This window comes from Somniosus microcephalus, chromosome 6 (assembly GCF_052327205.1).
Source record: "Somniosus microcephalus isolate GS21.2 chromosome 6, FLI_Smic_1.0, whole genome shotgun sequence".
NCBI classification, from domain to species: domain Eukaryota; kingdom Metazoa; phylum Chordata; class Chondrichthyes; order Squaliformes; family Somniosidae; genus Somniosus; species Somniosus microcephalus.
This window is the reverse complement of record NC_140992.1, coordinates 240429011-240454598: the sequence shown is the minus strand read 5'-3', so window position 1 is coordinate 240454598 and position 25588 is coordinate 240429011. Positions and strand designations below refer to the sequence as shown.

The 25588-nt window shown below is 44.1% G+C and overlaps 1 protein-coding gene across 3 annotated transcripts in view; it reads right to left on the bottom strand.

Annotated features, from left to right (window-relative positions):
* Positions 1-25588, bottom strand: part of zfpm1 (zinc finger protein, FOG family member 1) — a 258811-nt gene that overhangs the window by 97378 nt on the left and 135845 nt on the right. The gene's annotated exons all lie outside the window — the stretch shown is intronic.

The following is a 25588-nucleotide window of genomic DNA, read 5'->3' as shown; positions in this document are numbered from 1 at the left end:
GTATGTTCCTTTTTAGAAATTATACTGCATATTGGTAAGATTACCAAAACATGTTGCTCCAGACTAATTTGTTACATTACATCTAGTCAAAACTATACAAGTATAGAAGTCAAAAAAGATACTAGCATCTCAATTGTGTTATACAACTTTCAAAAAGCAAAACTAAATTTTCATTTTACTCTAATGTGCTGACATTTAACTCTTCAACTCCACTTCAGTCAGCCAGAATGTCATTTGTTTTTCTATATTTGCTGATAGTGTATACTTTAGTTAAAAGTATATGGTGGTTAAAAGATAGATCTATATGGTCATTATTTTGTACCACTGAAAGAACAAATCGGCCCTTATGTGGAACTATATGAATTGGAATAGATTAGCAACCCTTAAAAAATATATATATATATTTATTTTTCGGCTATTTAAGTCTAAATGGGAATTTGTTAACAGTCTTGGCATGTATCCATAAAATGTGAAGAATTAACATGGTGCTTATGAATATAACCGAGATCTAGAAGCAGTTATAAATTCTTATTTCTGAAACCAGCAGCTCCCCAGTAAATTAATCCTGCACCAGGGTGCGCTGCTATTTTGATCTCGATCCATTACAAAATGAAGACTGTTTCTTTGTGCCTTGGTCCCTGTCTGTCACATAATCTGGTCTCTTATCTCTTACCAATGTAGAGAAAACTGAATCTTTAGCCCTAGAAAATGGGAGCAACACATTAAACAACAGTAGCTTTATTCCCATTCCCTGTCCATCTGCTTCCGATCTGTAGCAGTTCTCAAGTTTCAGACCAAAGAATAACCCTCAAATTGAACCTCTAATGGCATAAATCTACAGTTATATTTCACAGATCTCTTACTTTTGTACAATATTATCACACTTTTTAATCCTGGATTGAGAATTGTCTTGACCATTAAAAATAAATTTAAGTAGGTCATCAACCATCACAGTATGCAGAACTCAGGTGCCCAATAGGTGCCATTCATTCAACAAAATCATCATTTCTGGTGTTTTTCAATGTTGGGTTCAGTATAAATCCAGAAATATTCAAACATAATCAGTTTGGAAGAGCCAAGCCCACATGGTTTTTAATGGGTCTAGCCTTTAACTTTGTTTTCTTTGCCAAAACAATACTGCTGAACTGGAGAAGGAAATCCCTGTGGTTCAGATCTGTCATGGCTTCCACAGGAGGTTCACTCATCAGTACTCACATCAAGGGTCACTCCAAATCAACAGAAGAATTTCAAACTCTTTTAAAATGCAGATTTATTTTGGCTTGTAATTAAAAAAGAGCTTTTTAATGCTAGATGGTCCAGTAGTAATTATTCAATTTTCACAATGTATTTGTGATACACCTCTTGTGATTCCATGGCCTTTTACAGAACACAGAAAATGGTTATGGTACAATGCTGGAAAGTGGAAATATCCAGGCTCCAACACAGACAAAGCTGACTTCATAACTCTCAGCATTGGTGTATGATGACACTGAGGAAGAAAAAATTAGCAGGATCACCAACAGACTGTTTGCATTCACATCCTATTGGTGGATTTATAGCACCATTCTGCTCTATTTATTGAAGTTACAATACAAGAGACAAAGGTAGAACAAAGAAAGATTGTCAAATAAATTTACACATTTATTATAGCTTAAACAAATAAATTATAAATTGACCAATTTAAGTTTCTGTTGACTAATTTGTTTTGTGAAGAAAGTTATTCCTAGATATATTTGAATTTTGTATATTTAATATTTAAGGTATCACAACTGTGTAGGACAGGCTGGATGGTCCAGTAGGTCTTTTCCTGTCCATCATTTTTGTATGTTCGTAAACATTTTAGGTACAAATGTTATTAGATATATATATATTTTTACCCTGAAAACAAATATTTCCTCAGCATGATGTACAATAAACCAAAATTGAAATTACAGAAACCACAAGCTTAGATTCAAAGCCAAGGATTGCCTGTCACTTAGATCTGCCTGTGTCAGTGTGGCCATTCTGATTAGGACTGGATTAGGTCACTACATGATTTTCTGCATGGAGGCAAGGTGTGCTATTGTTCATTTTTCCCCATTTGAATTGGCATGCCTTTTAGTTGATAATGGACCAATTTTGCTAATAGCCGAGGTGAGATTATCAGCCACAATGTTCACAAAAGACCATTGTGGAGAAACTGAAAACACAAAAAGGCTAAAAAAAAGTTTTAACAAGTCAATTAGTGACATAAGGTTCCTCTTTCTGCAAGTTATTTCAATGAAAATTCATACCGTCTTAAATGGAACAAAATTATGAAGATTTACAGAAATTAACAGTCAACTCCAATCAGAACTTTCTGTTGCCAGCACAAGTTGCAAACCAATCAAATTTGGGTGGAACGGTGGTCAGATTAACTGGAATATATACTGTACAAATATCCGAACAGTATGCTTCCATTTGTCCAATTTCACATTTTCAAAAAATGACAGTTTTCTTTATATATTCAGCTGAAGACTTTGAGAGCATTCTCTTTTAAAATGCTCTCATCAGCAAATAGATGTCATACTCCAACTAGGAATTACCTCTGTAACCTGTGGAGATTGTTTCAATTACCCCATTAATTTACTTCCCATCTGCAAATGAATCACTAGTCTGTCATAATAGTGATCACTGTGTTCTTTCAAGCATAAGTAAGAAGGTTTTCATTTTGAGATCATAAAGCTGGAGCTATAATTGAGCATCCGTTATCTGTAAAAGGTGATAGTCTGTCAGCGGACTGGAATTTTACCGCTGACTGCACATCACTGCAGGGGGCATTATACGGCATCCAGTGCAAACATGAAGCAGAGAGAGATCTGGAGTCAAAGTGGGACCTTACTTCGGAGTTATACTTCAACTTTTTAATTGATGTGCACCCAAAAGCTTTTCACTTGGATCCAAAAGTACATTTACACATTTTAGAAGATGCTAGCAAGCGGAAGGGCGTCACCACCAAATCAGGATTTCATAAACTAACTGAACGTTGTCTCTTAGTTCAGGAGGTCATCTGAATCTCTCAATTGCTTTACACCTGTTTTGATGGTTTACAGAATGCAGGGCATAAAATCCAAACGCACTGCATTTCTTACACTTATTTAGTCGGCAACATTGTTTTAGATTTACTCAGAATAATTCAAACATTGGATGACTATACTGCATCTTGGCACCCTCAGTAAAGATTACCTTTCTGAATAAAGCAATACTTTGGAAAGCCAAAACACTTCATTCAAATACACTAAAATAAATAGTTGGCCCTCTAATTCAAAATGCAACACTCCTGAAGCATTACAACTATCAATGCAAGATTTGAAATTTCACTATGTCTCCAAATCTCCCACAAGCCACCAGGATCAAACTTCAGACTAACCCATCGTGTTCCTAATTACTCTTAGCTTCACTATAGAGTCATAACGGCACAGAAGGAGGCCATTCGGCCCATCGAGTCCGTGCCGGCTCTCTGTAGATCAATTCAGTCAGTCCCATTCCCCCGCTCTGTCCCCATAGCCCTGCAAGTTTATTTCCCTCACTATGCTGCCATTCTGTTTATTAAAGAAACAAAAATAACCCCAAATGCACAGCAGCACACAATACTATTAACCCTTGGGGAAATCCTTAGTCTGTAGGTCTGATGCAGCAATGTGCTTTCCAGAAGGAAGTTACATAGATATTCTGGTTGATGTGAGATGCCAGAAGGAAACACGAGAGGAACTGGATCTCATGATTAGCTTCCCAAAGATACCACGATTAAGACCACTGCAATATCCTTTGCTGTCAGGAAATGTTAGTGACGTCATTCGTTGGAACATTACTGGATAAACTTTTCCGCTTCACTCTCCTCCTTCCAATTTACAGGCAATGCAGTAAATGTAAACACTGAAAACATGCCAATAATATCAAGTGTCATTTCTGGGATAAATAAGTAAATCCAGGGAAATAAAATCAATCTTAATAATATATATTTACAATTACAATAAGGCAACATTATCATGTTATAACTATTGCATATTAATTACTCAAAAACAAGTGAACTTTTCTTCAGGTGTCGGTGACTATGGGCCGAATAAGGGGAACTGATAGGGTAGATAGAGAGAAACTATTTCCGCTGATTGGGGAGTCTAGGACTAGGGGGCAGTGTCTAAAAATTAGAACCAACCTTTCAGGAGTGAAATTAGGAAACACTTCTACACACAAAAGGGTGGTAGAAGTTTGGAACTCTCTTCTGCAAACAGCAATTGATGCTGGATCAATTGTTCATTTTAAATCTGAGATTGATAGATTTTTGTTAACCAAAGGTATTAAGGGATATGGGACAAAAGCTGGTATATGGAGTTAGATCACAGGTCAGCCACGATCTCACTGAAGGTTGGAACAGGCTCAAGGGGCTAAATCGCCTACTCCTGTTCCTAATCTTGCTGGGGCAAGGCATCTCGCCTAGTTAGACTTTTTCCTGCACCCTTCAGCTCAAAATAAATTTACGCTGGTTGGGGAGTCTGGGACTGTAACTTGCTGGAAGTGCAAGCTGACAACGGCGTGGCAAGGGCAGCAGGGCATCTGGGACGTTACGGTAAGGCGAGACCAACAATGTATCTCACTGAGCAATGACAGTTAAGAAATGAGAAAGAAAAAAAGAGGAACAGCAGAGAAGTAGGGTGAATGAGAGTCAAATCATGTACAGAAAGAGAAATAAGGAGAAAAATAAAGATTGGATTAAGAGAGCAGAAAAAGAAAAAACTTGCATTTATATAGCGCCTTTCACGACTCATGTCATGGCATATCTCTTAATCTTGCTGTCTGATTTGCGTATTAATAACGGCGTGCGTCGGTAACATGCCGTTATTTTTAATATTAATTTTTATAAGCATCATCCCCATCTGCAAACCACCCACCAACAACTACTCCTCAGGCTTGTTCTTATTTGTAGCAATTAGTCTTTATGGCCTTAAAAGAAAAAAGCTCGTTTAATCACAGATCCCCACCTTGGCAGCAAAATGCACATATATACGCAACTGTTTCAATATTAAAAATGGTACCTTCGTTCCTTTAGACACCACATTCCATTCAAAATGTAAGACAATCTTAAAATGCTATGTGCTACAAAGCTGAAATCCAAGACTTACAAGCATGTCCCAATTTGCAAAGTTCCTTAACCAAACAATGGCCCAGATTTTGCAGTCAGCGGTGAAGGAACGGCACTAGCTGTTCATTACACTTATACTTGCCCACAGACGTTCTGTGGGGTTTTACACTGCGATTTGTGGTAATTAGAGAGCAAAAACAGGGGATCTGAGACCTGTGTGACCAGGACAAGCTATGGTATATCTCCTTAACTAATCACATTGAAGAATCCTTAGTGAGACACGCAAGCCGAAATTTCCCCCTAAATAAAACAGGTGGGTTTGGAGCGTGGGGGCAGTTAAAGTGTTAAAAATGGGATTCCCGACTTGATCCCGCCTCCAACCCGCCCACTTAATAGAAACATAGAAGATAGGAGCAGGAGTAGGGCATTCGGCCCTTCGAGCCTGCTCCGCCATTCAACGAGATCATGGCTGATCATCCAATCCCAGCACCCGGTCCCTACACCGACAGCCATCCCACCCAAGCCCTATCCCCGTAACCCCACGTATTTCATCCCCCCTAACACGAAGGGTCAATTTTTTATCATGGCCAATTAACCTAACCCGCACATCTTTGGACTGTGGGAGGAAACCGGAGCACCCGGAGGAAACCCACGCAAACACGGGGAGAATGTGCAAACTCCACAGTCTTTTACCGGAGGCGGGATGGGGGACAAGCGACCAACCTGCTCCCAGGGGGCGTTACCTCAATTTAAATATTGCAATGAGGCTGGAAGCCTCTTTTTCCTCATCCATTTTGTATTTAACTGCCTGGGGACGGGTTTCACACAATTCGTGAAGCCCGGCAGTTAAACAGAGGCGGGGACTGCTGCATCAAGGAGGTAAGTGGCTTTATACCTACCTCCTGGATCAGGGTCCTGACCATACCCACCCCACCGTGATCGGAGACCCCCTCACGAGGCCTCCGATCACCCCCCCAACCCCACAATGATGAGGTGGTGGCCGGCCCCGATCCTCTCTCCACTGCCCCACCCCCCACCGATCCCTGACCTCCCTCCCGCAATCCCTCTCCCGGACTGGACCCTCGCTTCCGAGGCCTACCTGCCCGCAGCCAGCCAGACAGACTTGCAATCTGGCTGGCTGCCTGCGGGAATCCAAGACCTCACATTCAAATCGGGCCCTGCCGTTAAAGTCGGCAGGGCCTGCGGGAAACCCGGCCTCCCCCATCCTCAACCCGCCTCCCATGAGAAAATTTTGGCTGCAGACTCTAAACCAGGAAGTGTAAGTTAGATTAGTTAATTCAATGCTAAGTCATGTACAGAAAACGAAATAAAGAAAGGGAAAGAAAGATGCGATTAAGAGAGACAAAAAAAAAGTAAAATTTTTTTTAATTCTTTTAAATCTCCAATCATTAAAATCTGAAGGAATGAGACGCCACACTTTTAAAAGTAAACTTTCAGTGCCAGAGGGGTTGTTTGGTAGTAATTAAGATTTATCACGCTGTTTAAAATTCACTTACACTGGAATGCACAAACGGTAACTTATTCTGGTGTGTTTAGTGGGTAAGTACCGCAACTTCACACCCTTCATGTGTTTGAATGGCGAATCTCTTGGCGAAGTACCAGTGCAGCGACGCTTCTGGAAGAGCAGGGCAACTCGGACAGCAACTTCCTGACTTCCGCATTTAACTGCGCACGTGCGGACGCCGGAAGTTGCTGTCCTATTTACTCCTTAATAACAGTGAGCGCCAAGAGCCTCACCGTTATTCTTACTGCAAAATCCAGGCGAATATTTAAACGGAGTGTGTTCAGGCTGGTTACTTAAAGCAATTAGACTTTCTAACCTTAAAGTAATAGCCAGCTTCAGAGCTCCACTTAACCAGTAGAATAATACATTGTTAATTACATAATACGGCATTACAATACTGTAGTCATTAAAAAGCATAGCATCATCTGATTTATGGTGAGCAATGCCACTAGAGATCCATTCATTGTATATTAAAAGTGGTATATCAGCAGGCTCAGTCGTCAACACTCCAGACATCGTAGTCCATTCCAGTGTAAGACAATCATGAGGTGCTGGATGCTTCTGACAAGTATATTCTTGGGCCAAAGGTGGATATATGGAGTTAGTTTGCAAATCAGCCATGATCTCATTGAATGGCAGAACAGGCTCAAGGAGCTGACTGGCCTACTCCTGTTCCTAATTCAAATTTGCAAAATTCTATGACCAAACAATGATTTAATTAGACTTTATGGCCTTAAAGTGACAAAGGTCCGACTTAACAGAATATTAACTTGTGCATTACATGGTATAATACTCTGTACTTCTAAAAGATCAACTCATCTGACTTATTGTGAGCAACGGTACATTAGATCTGCTGGTATATATGAAAATATATATTGGCCTGTAATTTTGGGTCCCAACAGGCGTGTACGAAGTGCGTACAAGGGTCATGCAAGTTCCGAGTTTTCGCACGCGAAGTGCATGCGCGAAAACCCGGAACTTGCGATCTGTCAAGAATCTTCTTGACAGATCCAATGCATCTCTGGGAAAAGGGCATCCGCGGGCGGAGAGTTGCGCTATTTGCCCAACTTCTGCCCAGCGAATGCCCGTGAAATTCTTACATCTGGTAAGGCGTGAGTTTAAATGAACATAAAAATATTTTTTTTTCAATCATTTAAACATTAAAACGCCTGTAAAATAAGGTAAGGTTATTTTTAGCCCCTTTAAAAGTTAAATTTATTTTTCAAAAAATTACTTTTGTTTCAAATATTTAATTAAATGGCATTTTAATTTATTTTAAAATACGTAATTTTTAAAAATTTGATGTGTACATGTATTTTTTGAGGTATTCCCATTCGTGCTTACAAGCATGAATGGGGATCCCTTTCTATCATTGGTTGGGCCGGCCCACATGATCCCAGGGGCGCTTGCGAAGCGCCTGTGCCCAAGAGATAGGTGGGCCTCTACCCGTGGGTACCCGGAGAGGCCCAGGACCGCAAGTCTCCGTACCTCCCGGACCACCAGGTACGCGGGCATTTTATTTGTGGATTGGAGGCATTTCCCCGCAGGAAACCTCTGACCGCAAATTCAGGGCCATTGTGTACATTGTACCTTCGGTGTCACCTTTCAAATGCAAATTATGTGTTAAACATGCACTTGACTGGTTCAAATTATTTTATTCGTAATACATTAATAAAATCACAAATGAATCGCTATGGAATGCAAGAATCAAACAAGAAATATGAGTAGATAAATAGCCAATGCTAAAGAAATATGAAAAGAGTGAATCAACCAAGAGCAGCCCACAAACTAGATCATCAAAAGAAATTAGAAGTTAAACCAATAAAATATCTCCAGATATTTGAGATACTTTTGGAGTCACTTTGCTTTCTCCGTGAAGCTGGGAATGGATTTCAATGTTTGTAACAATCACAACATTTACAAGAAAATGATTTAATTTACCTCAACAGTTTTAATTTGTATTGTAAATGGCTTTAAACAATGATTCACAGCAAATGCACGTGCCTACATGAGGAACCCGAGCCTTAAGATCATCCAGAGCTACCACTGTTAGACGAAGAGATTCAAATTTACAAGCTACAGCTCCCAACATGGCCCTGTGCTTCTAGAAATTTATCAACAGCAAGACCAGGCATTCACATAGCGTTCAAGAACTTGCTCTTTGCAAGCCTCACCCCTCCAATACAAAATGACAAAATAGAACCTCTCAGTGAAACCATTTTTAGAAAATGTAAATACTAAACAATTCGCTATATTCAAGCCACTGTTCATGTGTTGCAGGTGACAAATTAAACCTTAAACAATGCCACATTTCAGAATGGAATCTTCTAACTGGTAATGTAATCATTAATGGTTACAACAGCTGTCTATTATCTATTCTATTTCTTTATACTGAGAGCTCAAAGCAATGATTTGTTAATATAAATAAAACAGGTAGTAAACTTGTGGAAGGGTTATACCATCATTTCAGTTTGGAGGCAATTTTGAATAAAAGTCCTGAATTTGAAATATTTTATGAATAGGGTCAATTAAAATATACTAAGTTCAGGTATTTTTCAGAAAAAGTAAAAATGCAAACAAGATCTTAGGCCGTTACAAAATGGCACACCCCAAACAATGAGTTGCTTTCCATATTACATGCAGACATTTATTAAAGTAACTATTATCTGCAATATTTATTTCATCTAGCTCAAGTGGGTATGGAAACCACTATCTATTTTCCAGACACCAATCAAAAATCAATGACGTCAGTGTCCCTGGGAAGAACTCTTACAAATCTCTTTCCAAATTTTTTCACCAAGATGTGCAACCACCCACCACCTTCTTGCAACAGCGTAATCCCTGACTCTCAATGTGCAACACCAGAAAACGGAGATGTTAATATTTAAAATATTTAAAACATCCCCCAGGACAGCAAAGCAAAGTGAAAGGACTGTTCAATCTGCTCTGCTCTTTCATTTAAATCACATTCAGGAACCACAGAAACCATTTTCACCCCCTACTGCCTAGGCATTTAACCCGTATTTATTTAATGCCCACTGAACATGGCATCCGCTTCTCAGTTACACCTGTCACCATTATATATCCGCCTGCTTCCCCCTCATTAATTTCATCCCTTCCCCCCCACTCAATGAACAGAACTGCCTCTTAGCCACCTCATAGCTCATTAAAACACTCGCAGCCTTGTTGAATTTCTATTGCCTCTTGACAATGCTTCTTGTCCTTTAAACATGGCAATCAATGGCCCGTATTTTCTGATCCCTACAGGTGTGTACGAGCTGTGTACACACCCGTAGGCACATCGGAAATGCCAGTTTTCAGGCATGCGCTGAAAACTGGCATTTCCGATCAGTCAAGAATCCTCTTGACATATCGGACGCCTGCCCTGGAGAAGGTCCTCTGCGGGTGGAGTTCCGCTTTCTGCAGAACCTCTGCCCGCTGAAATCCCTTTAAAATCTTACACCTGGTAAAAGCAGGCCTTAAAAAGTTTAAAAAAGTTAAAAAAATATTTCCCCCCCACTCATTTATAATTTAAAAAATGGTAAGTTTATTTTTAGCCCCGTAAAACTTATTTTTTCAAAAAATTAAATTTTTGTTTAAAATATTTAATTTAATGTAATTTTAACTCATTTTAAAAACATGATTTAAAAAAAAATTATTTAATGTTTGTGTCTTTTTTCAGTGATCCCCATTCATATATTTGACAGGTCTATCTGTCAAAAGTATGAAGGGGAATTCCCTTCTCCCATTGGCTCACCTGACCCACGTGATCCCAGGGACGCTTGCGAACCGCCTGCGCCCCTGGGATATGTGGGCCCTGTGCATTTCGATGGTGGAGGGGCCCAGGATCGGAAGTGTCTGGACTTCAGGGGCCCTCAGATAAGGGCGTAGATTTTTCCCCGATAGGAGGCATCCGCACACCGGAAGCCTCCTATCGGAAATTACGGAACAATGTTTCATTGTGGTCCCATCAAGGCTCTGTCCTACCTTGTTGACTGTCACTCCACAGATCTACTTAGAAACTCTTAACATTTTTTGTGCTTTGCAATTGCTGCTATGCCAAGAAGCCATTCTTAATGTTGGTCATCCAGTATACCAAATCCTTTTCCAGGGCCTCAGCTAACCAAATAATCAAACTTGTTTTTAAGCTTGGACAATTATATTAAATATAAAATTCCATCTTGTATTCTCCTGCCAAGTTGCTACATGTGTAAATCAACAATCAACATTTTTCTTCTTCAAATGTTTACATTTTACTTAGTCTCATCTAGAATATTAATAAATAATACAGGCACCAGTGTCTCAACTGGGGGAGACAATTTGTCGCAGTTATCCAATCATTAAGTATTGCCCAGTGTTTTACTATTTAAAGCAATTCATCATTGGTCTTGATTTTGGACTAATGGGCTTTTACTACAGGCCAAAGGCTGCAATGAACTTTTAGCCAATTATTTCTCAAAGCCAATCACTTTTCTATCAGACACCACCTTTGTTAATTCCTCAAAAGCATTTCACTCAATTTGTTACTCAAATTTAATAAATGTATTACGGTTTAATTCCTCATGTCTACTTTTACTGAATGCTCCTAAATTACATCACACTAATAATTGCCCCATTTAGAGATTAAGGCAGAAGGGCTCTGGTATCAATCCACGTCCAATCACAGACAAAAGTTTCATCCCTTACACGGCTTCTACCTTAATTTTAATAAACTCTCCGGAATCCCAGGTGGTTGCTGCTTTTAATGAAACTTCGCGTGATCTCGCCTTTAAACATCCGGTCTGTTTACGGCTACAGGAAACTTTCTGGTATCCGGCACGGACGGGACCAACGTGTTGCTGGTTCATCAACAATTCCGGATAACCGAACACTACAGTAAAAGATACGGAGCTCAGAGCTCCGTATAAAGCAACAAACCCTGTTGCAGCTTCAAAACAATCGGCACAAGTTGCAAGCGTCTCTGTAGCTTAGCAACAGTTTCAGCTACACCCTTGCACAACAACAAATGGAGTAAAAAAATAAATAAAAGTTATCTGAACCGACTCCTGAATTTTGCCGGTGGATAGAGCGTTCTGGTTATTTAGGGGCCGGTTAATCGAAAGTTTCCTGTATTATCTTTCCATTAACTATGTTGTATTTTGCACCTCGTCAATTACCCATTTTTAAAAAAACTAAAGGCAGCTTAATCTAAATAACTGAGAAACTAAAATGCCACCTGCTATTGCAATGTGCGTCTTCCTTTTAATGTACGTCAGTTCTATAGCTGTATAAAGCTATTTTTTGTAAAAACAGTACTATAAAAGTTGCACGTGATTTTTGCAGCACTGCACATTTTAATTTAAGCTAGTTTTACCAAGTTACGTATAACCAGCAATCTCAATAACTGTAGTTGATAACATTTGTTAAACTATTGTATTATGTAACTGGAGTTGCAGGATTAGATTATTCTTTGGAAAATTGTACTCAGTAAAATGGCTGAAAGGTAATTAAGAAAATAATTCTTTGATGTAATGTAGATTGTTGCATAAATACATACAATTGGATAGAATTTTTACAACACAAACAGGCCATTCAGCCCAACAGGTCTAGGTCAGTGTTTATGCTCAACACACAACCATGTTTATGTTGTTGAACTTGAAGGGGTTAAAAGTTAGATGAGCAGCTTAACGGACTAGCTGGCTGCTGTAATAAAGGAGAAGTCTGGCAGAACAAAGACAGGTGGAAAAAGCATATTACACGATGATTGGGGAGTGAAAGGCGGCAGAGGCCATATGTTGAACAATGGGCCACCAATGTGATTTGCGAAGATGTGGTCAAGTGTATGAGCTAAGGAGTAGGACAATGGCAGATGTGGAAACAGGGCAAATGAGATAAACAAGATGTGTTTTGTGGAGATGTGATTAAGTGTATGTGACTTGGACAATTAATTGGCCAAATCCCGAAGATGTGAAGGAAACAAGATATAAGATTGTATATAAGCCAACTGCTCGAATGTAAAAATTAGACTCCGTCTCAGCTCAGACTGAGAGGGCCTCTCCCTGCACGTGCTTGAATAAAGATCGCTTGGAACCAGTACACGCTCGTCTCCATCTGCTTTGGGGCAGAGAGAAATCTCACAACAAACTATATAATGAAAGACTACATTGATTCAGCAATACTATAGCGTGACTATTTAAATCTTACATGAAGCAAAAGAATTTTTTGAAATATCTGTTCCAATTTTTCAGCCTTTGCTGAAGAGAGTGTTATAATGAAGAAAATATTATAGGTACCAATAGTTCAGCAGAGTAATGAAACCAAATACATAATTCCTAATAATAGAATGCTTCTAAAGAAATACATGGTTTTGTGTGTATGGCAACCTTCACTCGTGTAGCAGGATTAATTTTTTGAACTAGCTTTGTCAGAAGACCTTGTCTGTAGATTGTGTGTGCTGTTTTGAGGCTTTTTGATTGGTCTTCAATTATCTGCATCACAGACTAGTTAACCAAAGATACAATGTCTATCTGCAGACCAGTCTCAATGAAATTTCCTATCACAGCTGGGCATCTTGAGCTAGCAAGGGATGGGCAATTTGTAAGAAAGATAAAAACTGTGCTCTCCATATGGGCACTGCCCTTTGGTCAAACTTAATTTTGTTGAAACATCTTTCATTAAAAAGCTCGCACAGCAGTAATTATTCCATTACTCCAGTGACTAAGTAAGTGGCAAATTCAATTTATTCCCTTTTAAAAGGCAAGGAGAAAGAAATTACAGCACAAAACAGAATTCTGTACCTAGGTGGGAAAGTTGTGTAAAGTAGAATAACAGCAGCAATACATTTGTACTGCAGTGTTTTGCAGTCAAATATATAGAAAAATGGATTTTACATCTGGTCTCCATGTAACAAACATTTTTCCATTCCATATTTAGCAAAGCTCTTACTTTCCCTCCTGCCCTTTCTCCACCACCTGAAGTAAGCATGCTGCTAAATATGGAACAGATACAATCTTTTATTACATGAAGACTCAGATATAAAATGCATATATACGTTCAGCTGCAACATAACATTTTAACCACGAGTGATGCCACAGCAGATCCACATGCATATTTTATATATACGTCAGCACACACACTAGCAGTTCTCCAATGGCATTGCTCATAGTAAGTCAAAGGTTACGCCGTTGCAAGTGTATATAGAATTACACTTAGCACAAATTACTGAGAGAATATTGGTAGCAAGTTGTAGTGTATGTACCCGTCTACCTTTAAGGGAACTATTGAATGTAACCGTTCACCTTTAAGAGAACTACTTTAGGTGTGGCACTATTTGTTTGGCTTCTGTATACTGTAATATCGATAGTGACCACACCAGTATATAAGTGTTGTGGCAGGATTGCTGGGGCAGATTCGCCCTGACCTTCGAATAGTAAAGACCTGTTTGTTTGTTACTCCTGAAGTCTGTGTCGTTATTAACCGTACAACCCACAGACTTTACAGTGGCGACGAGTCCGATCGTACCCTGCGGCAAGACTACCAAAGCAACGAAGAGCGTCGAAGAGAGGCAACCGCCCTCGTCGTGCTGCTGAAAGAAAACACGAGGCTGCAGCAGGAGGAAGACTTTAGCAACAAAAGCTTCCATCTGCAACAGGCACTGACTACCCTTCTACCACGGTGCGGAGTGAGCCGATCAGCTGGAAACAAGACGGCCGCGGAGACTGTGAGTAGGGGAAGGTGTAGAGAATATCCGGAGGATAAGGGCTGTGCACTCGACCACGGTCGAGGGGGAACGGAGCCGGTCAGAAAGTCGGGTCCAACGGCGTCGTGAGAGTCGGACCTCGATCGGCGGGGAAAGCCGGGCAGCGACCGCAGCCACGAAGCGCTGAGACTGGGAGTAGGCGCGGGAAGAGAAACCCAGCCGCAGCCGGGGAGGGAAACACCGGTCTGCGAGAGGGCTGGGAGGCGAACAGGAACCGTGCGGGTGGGAGAGAGAGACAGAGCCGAGCAAGGGGAGAGAGACTGCGCGAGAGCCAGTCCAGCGGCTGAGCTGTCCTCCACCAACGGGGTAACCAGAGCCGGTAGAACCGAACGTGCGGGAGAGGGAGAGACAGAGCCGAGCAAGGGGAGAGAGACTGTGCGAGAGCCAGTCCAGCGGCTGAACTGTTCTTCACCAACGGGGCACCCAGGACCGGTAGAACCGAACGTGCGGGAGAGAGAGCGACAGAGCCGGGTACGGAGAGAGAGGCTGCGCGAGAGCCAGTCCAGCGGCTGAACTGTCCTCCGTTAACGGGGTGTACCCAGCGCCGGTAGAGCCGTGCGGGCGGGAGGAAAAGACAGAGCCGAGTAAGGGGAGCTGGGCGAGAGCCAGCCCAGCGGCTGAACCTGTCCACTGTGGGGGAAAGCGTACCCCTTCCACCAGGAAGAAACGCGGGAAGCCGCCATTAGGCGGAGGAGACGACAGAAGCGGGAAACCGCCATTGAAGGGGGCGGGGAGAGAAAGGAAGAGCGGGAAACCGCCATTTTCGCGGGAAAACCGCCATCTTAGAAATAAACAAATAAATAAGAATACTTAAAGAAATACTGGTGCTGCTCCCAAGGGAAGAAAGATGCCTAAGAGAGGGAATATTAACGATTTTAATTCTGAAATAGAAGACTGGGCCACGTACGTGGAACGCATAGAGATCTATTGCGAAGCCAACAAAATAGAGGAAGACGACAAGGCGATAACATTGCTAAACTCGATGGGGGCAAAAACATACGGGCTCTTGAAGCATCTAATAGCACCAGATAAACCAGCGGATCAGACCTTCGAAGAGATTGTGGCTGTGCTGAAGGACCACTTGAACCCCACACCGTTGATGCTGGCTGAACGATTCAAATTCTACGCAAGAACGCAGAGGAAAGACGAAAGCAATGCGGAGTACTTGGTCGAACTGCGTAGGCTAGCGAAATACTGCCAGTTCAGAGGGAATCTGACAGAAGCACTGCGGGACAAGTTCGTATGCAGATTGTCCAAAGAAGGGACGCAGAAGCGACTACTGGAAGAGAACGACCTCACACTGGACAGGGCTGTCCTTATAGCTGCATCGCACGAAGCCGCAGCGAAAGGAACGGCGGAAATGCAACTAAAGGCAGCGGCACTCGGGGTGGACCAAATTACTTCAAGCACAACAAAATGCTACCGTTGTGGGAAGACAACGCATGACCAGAATCAATGCTGGTTTAAGAACCAAGAGTGTAGGAAATGTGGCAAACTGGGTCACATCACGAAGGTATGCCGGTCAGGGAAGAAGACCAACAATCAAAAGGAAGCCACCACAAGAAAAGCACAACAAGGTACACAAGGTGGCTGAGAAGAGTTCAGACGAACAGAATTCAGACTCAGACCCAAACAACCAGGAGCTGGGTAGCCTGAGAATCCACAATGTGGGTAAAGAAACGGATCTACAAACCATCTGGGTCATACTAAAAATAGCTGGAGTCCAAGTAAGGATGGAGCTGGACACTGGATCAGCTCTATCAGTCATCAACCGAAGGGATTACCACCGGCTATTCTCTCACATACCTTTAAGAAATACCAAGTTCGTATTACAGACATACACGGGGCATAACGTATACCCCATGGGGAAAATAAGAGTCAAGGTGAGAGATAGGGGTAAAGAACACCCAAGAATGAACTTGTACGTATTACCTGAAGGAGGACCACCACTTCTAGGACGGGAGTGGATTAAGAAAATAGATATGGAATGGCACTACCTAAAAGCCATAATGAGGGAGGACTCGGTGCAAGCTATCAGCTCAGATTCTGAAATGGATGACGATAAGGCCCATTCAAATATGGAAGACAAGGCTAAAAGGGACTTGCCGACGATGGGGAAGGAAACGAAGACATGCAGAAGGACGTATGTTACCAAGAAGAATAAAGCTGCAGAGCAGAACTCCAGGTTGACAGAGAATTCTGAGCCTGTTCAAGCAAAGGATTCATCCACGACGGAAGAACACCGAGTTCGGACTCAAACTTATGTCAAAGTACGACAACAATTAGAACAGTTGAGTGACCGTCTCGTACAAGAGATGAAAAATATGGAAAAGTTCTGGGACACCGAATGGGAGAACCTGGAAAGACAACAGAGACAGCTAGCTCAAGCAGAGAGCGACCATAGAGCCATCGTGGCCAAATACCAATCACATTCCCCTGATGCTGTTCAGGAACTAGAATATTTACAGAACGAACCAAAGGAAGAGGAATCTTCAGGAAGCCAGGATTTTATCCCAGTTCATCTCTACGACTCGTTGCAAGCAGAGTGTAACAAGTTGAAAGAACAGTATGAACAGGCCCAGACTACAATCCTGGAAGGGGTCAACTCGGCAACCTCCGAAAAGCTAGTTTCAGTAGAAGCATATGAACAACTAAAGGTTGAACATGAGCAAGAAGTCCAAAGGCTGCAGGAAATTCTTGATGAGCTCAAGGCCAAGACAGACTCATCGGTAGAAGTTTCATCCATAGATGAGAAATTAGAGGTGAAAAACATGGCAGAGCATGAAAGACAGGATGTCCAAGAACTCAAAAACATTGAAGGACACCCAAGACAAATATGAGGCGGCAAGGACCGAGGTTCAACAACTTGAAGAACAGATTCAACTGGGAATCCTTTCAGTGGAAGAAAAGGAAACTGTAAGAAACTCAGAGACTGTAAGAATGGTCCCTGAACATGAACTAGAGAGCATCAGGGCGCAACTTTTCCGAGCGCTGAAAGCCAAAGTTCAAGAGGGACAGAAGGTGGAAGTATTGGAGGAAAAGGTGGATGAAATGGAGAAGACTCTGATCCACCGTGTTCCCAGGGAAGAGTTAACGGTCAGCCAACTCCTTCATATGCTGAAGGACAAGACTCCGCAAAGGGAACACTCTGAACACGAGCTTCAATCTTCAGGGGGAACGAGTTCGGAGCTCTCAAAAGTCACCGAGATAGCTGAGGTGGCAACACAAATTTTACAAGGATGCCAAAAGTACGTTGAATCAAGTCAAGGTGAACAGAAGAATGTGGAAACCGTTACTTCAGTAGAAGGATTAAATAGCCTGATAACGCAATTCCCGATGGAAGGGAAAGTATTGAACTCACAAATGAGGCCCGTCGTGAAGGAATGGCAGATAACCCAGGAAGAGCGGGATGAATATGAATGCATGAAGAAGTCTTTTCAAGAAAGATGTCTAGGGAAGGAACCACCGTCAGCTAACGTCCAGACGGGTGAGGAGGAAGAAGAAGGCTCTCTCGCTGGCCTAACTCAGGACAAACCCGAATATTACCATGACCTGTTGAGTGACACTGAATATTACGAGGATGTGGTCTGCCCAGCTTGTGATGAAAACTCCCAAAGTGCTGAAATCCGGATGAAGCACTTAAGGTCTAAGGAACATAGAGAGTTGGTGGTGCTGCAGCTGGCAGCCGAGAAAGGAGCTCCAAGAGTGTCAAAAAGGCAGAAAAGAAAAAGAAGCAGAAGATAATAACTGTCTAAAATATTAGCACTTCTACCATCTCAGGCGGGACACTACGAAAGGAACTAAATTAGTTGAAAAACTGGAAAATATCAAGACAGCCAGTTGGTTGTAAAAGTCTGCACTGCTGGTTCAACAGGACGAAAGTTCAAGCTGTTACGTCAAGAAAAAGGCTATGGAGGAGTCACGCTAGCCATGTGAACCGGCTACACCAAAGAGATGTTGTTTGGAACGAGTCAAGATCAGAGACTGAATCTATGAACTGTTTCCGCAGAGACTGAACCTGTGAACTGTTCCCACCAAGATTATATCTGTAAATTGTTTTATATGACATTGACTCCACCGAGATTATATCTGTAATTTGTTTTATAGGAAGTTGAAGATATGTATGTTTAACGGGGACTCTGTAAGTAATAAGCTAAAAAGGGAGGATTGTAGTGTATGTACCCGTCTACCTTTAAGGGAACTATTGAATGTAACCGTTCACCTTTAAGAGAACTACTTTAGGTGTGGCACTATTTGTTTGGCTTCTGTATACTGTAATACCGATAGTGACCACACCAGTATATAAGTGTTGTGGCAGGATTGCTGGGGCAGATTCGCCCTGACCTTCGAATAGTAAAGACCTGTTTGTTTGTTACTCCTGAAGTCTGTGTCGTTATTAACCGTACAACCCACAGACTTTACACAAGTAACATAATGCAAAATTGCAGTATGCCAGAAGTAGGCAAGGAACAATTATACAGTTAAAGACAGATCTTTCCAGCAATTTCTTTAGACAAAATTTAGTCCTTTTAACCGTCCCATCTGGCAGATAAGATACTTCATATTACCACGGTCATGTTTGAACTGACAGCCTATCAATACTCCCCCACCCATCCTGCAATTTTGCTTTATCTGAAACAGCATCAGAAATTTGGTGACATCTCCAACCCCATATAAGAATACTCTCTTTAAGAAGAAAAGTAACTCAGTACAAACTAGCTAAAAAAAAAAAGGCTTCTCATTTGAAAATATAATTACAAATTTGGTGGATTTGAAGCTAATAAAAACCACTGAAAACTTTACAGAGTCCAATTCAACGAGAACTAAAGGCAGTGCAGCCAGCAAATTCATAGCAACGAAACATGTGGCCAGTGGTTACCTCCTGCAACTGGTTTGCTTTTCCTCTTAGTGGTCTTTGTAGCATTTTTTTATTTCAAGCTATTCTCATCACCCCATTAATATATGGTTTGAAAACGTTTTTGAAACAGTTTTCTAAGCTACATTTTAATCGAATGAGTCATGATGCCAGAGTCCAGGTAAATTTTGAGGGGTGGGGGGGGGGGGGGGGGTGGAATGCAGACAGGCAGGTGCGAACCACCTTTACATGCCACAGTAATTTTCCCATTTTTATGAAGCTTCTCACAATATGAACAGAGTTTAAAAAAAATTGTTCTTTGGATTTGGGAGACACTGGCAAGGCAGTATTTATTGCCCATCTCTAGTTGCGCTGCGGGCAGCAAAAATCAACCACATAGTGTGGGACTAGAGCCACATGTAGGCTGGACTGAATGTGGACAGCAGGTTCCCTTTCCCTAAAGTCATTAGTGAACCAGTTGGGTTTTTACTGCAACTCAATAGCCTTCATGTCTACTTTCTGGTGCTAGCCCACCAATTGCCAGAGCATCAGTCACTCTACTGCTTCATGCCAGAGCCAGATGGTGTGCTTTGTAAAGGAGAACACTAGTGTTTTTATTTCACCACCCCCCCCACAATGGTGAGATAAATAATGAACTTGATAACTGAAATAATGTAAGATATTAATGACAGTTTGCTCATAGAGTCAGAGATATACAGCACAGAAAGAGGCCCTTTGGCCCATCGTGTCCGCGCCAGCCATCAAGCCCCATCTATTCTAATCCCATTTTCCAGCACTTGGTCCATAGCCTTGCATGCTATGGCGTTTCAAGTGCTCATCTAAATGCTTCTTGAATGTTGAGGGTTCCTGCCTCTACCACCCTTTCAGGCAGTGAATTCCAGATTCCAACCACCCTCTGGGTGAAAAAGTTTTCCCTCAAATCCCCTAAACCTCCTGCCCCTTACCTTGAAACTATGCCCCCTGGTTATTGACCCCTTTACGAAGGGGAAAAGTTCCTTTCTATCTACCCTATCTATGCCCCTCATAATTTTGTACACCTCAATCAGGTCCCCCCTCAGCCTTCCCTGCTCCAAGGAAATCAACCCCAGCCTGTCCAGTCTCTCTTCATAGCTGAAGCGCTCCTGCCCAGGTAACATTCTGGTGAATCTCCTCTGCACCCTCTCCAATGCAATCACATCCTTCCTATAAATGTAAGGTATCACACAACACCAGGTTATAGTCCAACAGCTTTATTTGAAATCACAAGCTTTCGGAGCGCTGCTCCTTCATCAGGTGAAGTGGAGAAATGCATAAAGACATAGCTTATATAGTCAGAGAATAATGTCAGATGTTTACAGGTAATCTTTCCAACTGCCATGTATCGTACCTCGGCAGAGAGATAATCACAGCAGTCAAAGGTGTGAATGGTGTCCAAACAGGTCAGTCAGGAAAACATTACATCAAAGAACATGCAGATGCTGGGGTCTGTATGAAAAACAAAAAAAGACAGAAAACATTTTTTTTGCTGGAAATCACAGCAGGTCCGGCCGCATCTGTGTAGAGAGAACAAGCCAATGTCGACTCGAGTCTGGATGACCCTGCGTCAGGTGGGGTTACATGTAGCGTGACATGAACCCAAGATCTCGGTTGAGGCCGTCCTCATGGGTGCGGAACTTGGCTATCAGTTTCTGCGCGACGATTTTGCGTTGTCGTGTGTCTCGAAGGCCGCCTTGGAGAATGCTTACCCGAAGATCGGAGGCTGAATGTCCTTGACTGCTGAAGTGTTCCCCGACTGGGAGGGAACACTCCTGCCTGGTGATTGTTGCGCGGTGTCCGTTCATCCGTTGTCGCAGTGTCTGCATGGTCTCGCCAATGTACCATGCTCCAGGGCATCCTTTCCTGCAACGTATGAGGTAGACAACGTTGGCCGAGTCACATGAGTATGTACCATGTACCTGGTGGGTGGTGTCCTCACGTGTGATGATGGTATCTGTGTTGATGATCTGGCATGTCTTGCAGAGGTTGCTGTGGCAGGGTTGTGTGGTGTCGTGGACGCTGTTCTCCTGAAAGCTGGGTAATTTGCTGCGAACGATGGTCTGTTTGAGGTTAGGCGGCTGTTTGAAAGCGAGTAGTGGAGGCGTGGGGATGGCCTTAGCGAGGTGTTCGTCGTCATCGATGACATGTTGAAGGCTGCGAAGAACATGGCGTAGTTTCTCCGCTCCGGGGAAGTAATGGACGACGAAGGGTAGTCTGTTGGTTGTGTCCCGTGTTTGTCTTCTGAGGAGGTCTATGCGATTTTTCGCTGTGGCCCGTCGGAACTGTCGATCGACGAGTCGAGCGTCATATCCCGTTCTTACAAGGGCGTCTTTCAGTGTCTGTAGGTGTCCATTGCGTTCCTCCTCATCTGAGCAAATCCTGTGTATTCGCAGGGCTTGTCCATAGGGGATGGCTTCTTTAACGTGGTTAGGGTGGAAGCTGGAGAAGTGAAGCATCGTGAGGTTGTCCGTGGGCTTGCGGTAGAGTGAAGTGCTGAGGTGTCCGTCTTTGATGGAGATTCGTGTGTCCAAGAATGAAACCGATTCTGAGGAGTAGTCCATGGTGAGTTTGATGGTGGGATGGAACTTGTTGATGTTATCGTGTAGTCTTTTCAGTGATTCCTCGCCATGGGTCCATAGGAAAAAAATGTCGTCGATGTATTTGGTGTATAGCGTTGGTTGGAGATCCTGTGCAGCGAAGAAGTCTTGCTCGAACTTGTGCATGAAGATGTTTGCGTATTGGGGTGCGAATTTGGTCCCCATGGCTGTTCCGTGTGTTTGGGTAAAGAACTGGTTGTCGAAGGTGAAGACATTGTGGTCAAGGATGAAGCGGATGAGTTGTAGGATGGCGTCTGGAGATTGGCTGTTGTTGGTGTTGAGCACTGAGGCTGTCGCAGCGATGCTGTCATCGTGGGGGATACTGATGTAGAGTGCCGAGACGTCCATCGTGGCGAGGAGTGTTCCTGGTTTAACTGGTCCGTGGGTGCTCAGTTTCTGTAAGAAGTCTGTAGTGTCGTGACAGAAGCTGGGGGTTCCCTGTACGATGGGTTTCAGGATGCCCTCGACATATCCAGAGAGGTTCTCACACAGGGTTCCGTTGCCTGATGATGCGCTATCAATTACTCATAAAAGACGGAGAGTTAGGAGAGTAACTAAAGGCTTTTATTAGCAAAGAACAGAGCATGCCTCTCGTGGTTGACTGGGTTCCAAGAAGGCAGGGGGCTGCAGAGCAATCACCTTTATACCCGGGCCTGTGGGTGGAGCCAGGGGCAGAGCCAGCAGAGACATGCTGAGGCATGCATAGGTACAACAGTGTGCAACAACAACAACGGTGAACAACAATAACAGTGGTTTACCACATTCACCCCTTGTTTAAAATGGAGTCCGGCGGGGTGAAGTGTACTAAAGGTTCGTGTAAGTAAGTCTATCAGGTGGCCTTGTATGCCGTCCTGATCGTCGTGGTGGCGGCGGTGATGGTGCAGCATCCAACGTTGAATCTGGCGTCTCATTGAGGGTTGGGTGGTCAATGACGGGTCCTGGGGCTGCGGCATGCCGTCTAGCGGGGTTGGGTTGTGGGTAGTGGGTAGTGCTGGATGGCAATGGTAGTGTTTCAGGGGCACCCGAAGGTGCGAGATCTCGTGTGGGGACTGTGTCCTCCCGCCCGTCTGGGTACGCTACGTAAGCGTACTGGGGGTAGGCGTGGGTAGTGGTGGGTGGCGAGGGAGGTGTTTCGGGAGCACCCGAAGGTGCGAGGTCTCGTATGGAGACCGTGTCCTCCCGCCCGTCCAGGTACACCACGTAAGCATACGGAGGGTTGGCATGGAGGAGGCTCACCCTCTCGACCAGGGGGTCCGTCTTATGGGACCTCACGTGCTTCCGCAGTAGGACGGGTCCTGGAGAAGCCAGCCATGTCGGTAACGAGATCCCCGATGTGGACTTCCTGGGGGAAGGAGAACATTCTCTCGTGAGGGGTAGCATTGGTGGCTGTACAGAGCAGTGACCGAATGGAATGGAGCGCCGCAGGGAGGACTTCCTGCCAGCGAGAGGTCGGAAGGCCCTTAGATTTCAAGTTTAAAAGGACTGCCTTCCAGACCGTCGCATTCTCCCTTTCCACCTGGCCATTCCCCCGGGGGTTGTAGCTGGTGGTCCTGCTTGTAGCGATACCTCTCGAGAGCAGGTACTGCCGGAGTTCGTCGCTCATAAAGGATGAGCCCCTGTCGCTATGAATATAGCTAGGGAAACCGAACAAGGCGAAGAGGTCATTCAGACATTTAATGACCGTGGTACTGGTCATGTCTGAGCAAGGGATGGCAAACGGGAAACAGGAGTACTCATCAATTATGTTGAGGAAGTACACATTGCGGTCGGAGGAGGGGAGGGGCCCTTTAAAATCGACGCTCAGCCGTTCAAAGGGGCGCGTGGCTTTGATCAGGCTTGCTCTGTCTGGCCTATAAAAATGCGGTTTGCACTCGGCACAGATTTGGCAGTTCCTGGTCATGGTCCTGACCTCCTCGATGGAGTAGGGCAGGTTACGGGATTTGATGAAGTGAAAAAACCTGGTGACCCCCGGGTGGCAGAGGTCATTGTGGAGGGTCTTCAGTCTATTGACCTGCGCGTTGGCGCATGTACCACGTGATAGGGCATCTGGGGGCTCATTGAGTTTCCCGGGCCGGTACAAGATATCGTAATTGCAGGTGGAGAGTGCGATTCTCCACCTCAAGATCTTGTCGTTCTTGATTTTGCCCCTCTGCTTATTATTAAACATAAAAGCTACTGAACGCTGGTCAGTGAGCAGGGTAAATCGTTTTCCGGCCAGGTAATGCCTCCAATGTCGCACAGCTTCCACAATGGCCTGGGCCTCCTTTTCGACAGAGGAGTGTCGAATCTCGGGGCCCTGGAGGGTCCTTGAGAAAAAGGCCGCGGGTCTCCCCGCCTGGTTAAGGGTTGCAGCTAGGGCAAAGTCGGATGCGTCGCTCTCCACTTGGAAAGGGATGGACTCATCCACTGCGTGCATTGTGGCCTTCGCAATATCTCCTTTTATGAGAGTGAAGGCTGCACAGGCCTCTGCTGTCAGGGGGAAGGAGGTGGACTTGATGAGGGGTCTGGCTTTGTCCGCATAGTTGGGCACCCACTGAGCATAGTACGAGGAAAAACCCTAGGCATCTCTTCAGTGCTTTTTGGCAGTGGGGGAGGGGGAGCTCCATAAGGGGGCGCATCCTGTCGGGGTCGGGGCCGATGACTCCGTTCTCCACTACACAGCCAAGAATGGCAAGGCGCATGGTACGAAACATACACTTGTCCTTGTTGTATGTTAGGTTCAGCCGCTGGGCCGTACGGAGGAATTTCTCTAGATTAACATCATGGTCCTGCTGGTCGCGGCCGCAGATGGTGACGTTGTCTAGATAGGGGAAAGTGGCCTGGAGCGCGTTCTGGTCAACCATCCGATCCATCTCCCGTTGGAAGACTGAAACCCCGTTGGTGACCCCGAAGGGAACTCTGAGGAAGTGGTCGAGACGACCGTCAGCTTCAAAAGCTGTGTACTGGCGGTCCTCAGCCCTGATGGGGAGCTGGTGGTATGCCGACTTCAGATCAATCGTCGAGAACACCCGGTATTGTGCTATCTGGTTGACCATGTCAGATATGCGGGGGAGTGGGTATGCATCTAGCTGGGTGCAGCGATTGATCGTCTGGCTGTAGTCAATAACTAGGCGCTGTTTTTTGCCAGTCTTCACTACCACCACTTGTGCTCGCCACGGGCTGGTGCTACTTTCAATAATCCCTTCCTTCAGGAGTCTCGCTACCTCGGATTTAATGAAGCTCCTATCCCGGGCACTGTAACGCCTGCTTTTGGTAGCGATGGGCTTACAGTCGCGGGTGAGGTTAGCGAACAAGGAGGGGGGGGGGGGGAACTTTAAGGGTGGAGAGGCTGCAAATGGTGTGCGGCGGGCGATTTAAAAGCTGCTGGCTGCAGACTGTGAGTGGGGGGAGGGGTCAGTCGTATGCTAATGTGACACTCTTAAGGTGGCACTGAAAATCCAACCCCAGTAGAACGGCAGCGCAGAGATGGGGCAGGACCAGGAGTTTAAAATTTTTGTATTCTGTGCCCCTTACTGAAAGGGTCACTACACAGTAGCCACCGACGTCCGCTGACTGGGCTTTGGAAGCCAAAGAGATCCGATGGCGCGTCGGCAGGACCGGGAGAGCGTAACTGCGCACCGTGTCGGGGTGGATAAAGCTCTCCGTGCTCCCGCTGTCAAAAAGGCAGGTAGTGGCGTGGCCGTTTACCGTAATGTCCATCATGGACCTGGACAGTGGATGAGGGAGAGATTGGTCCAGC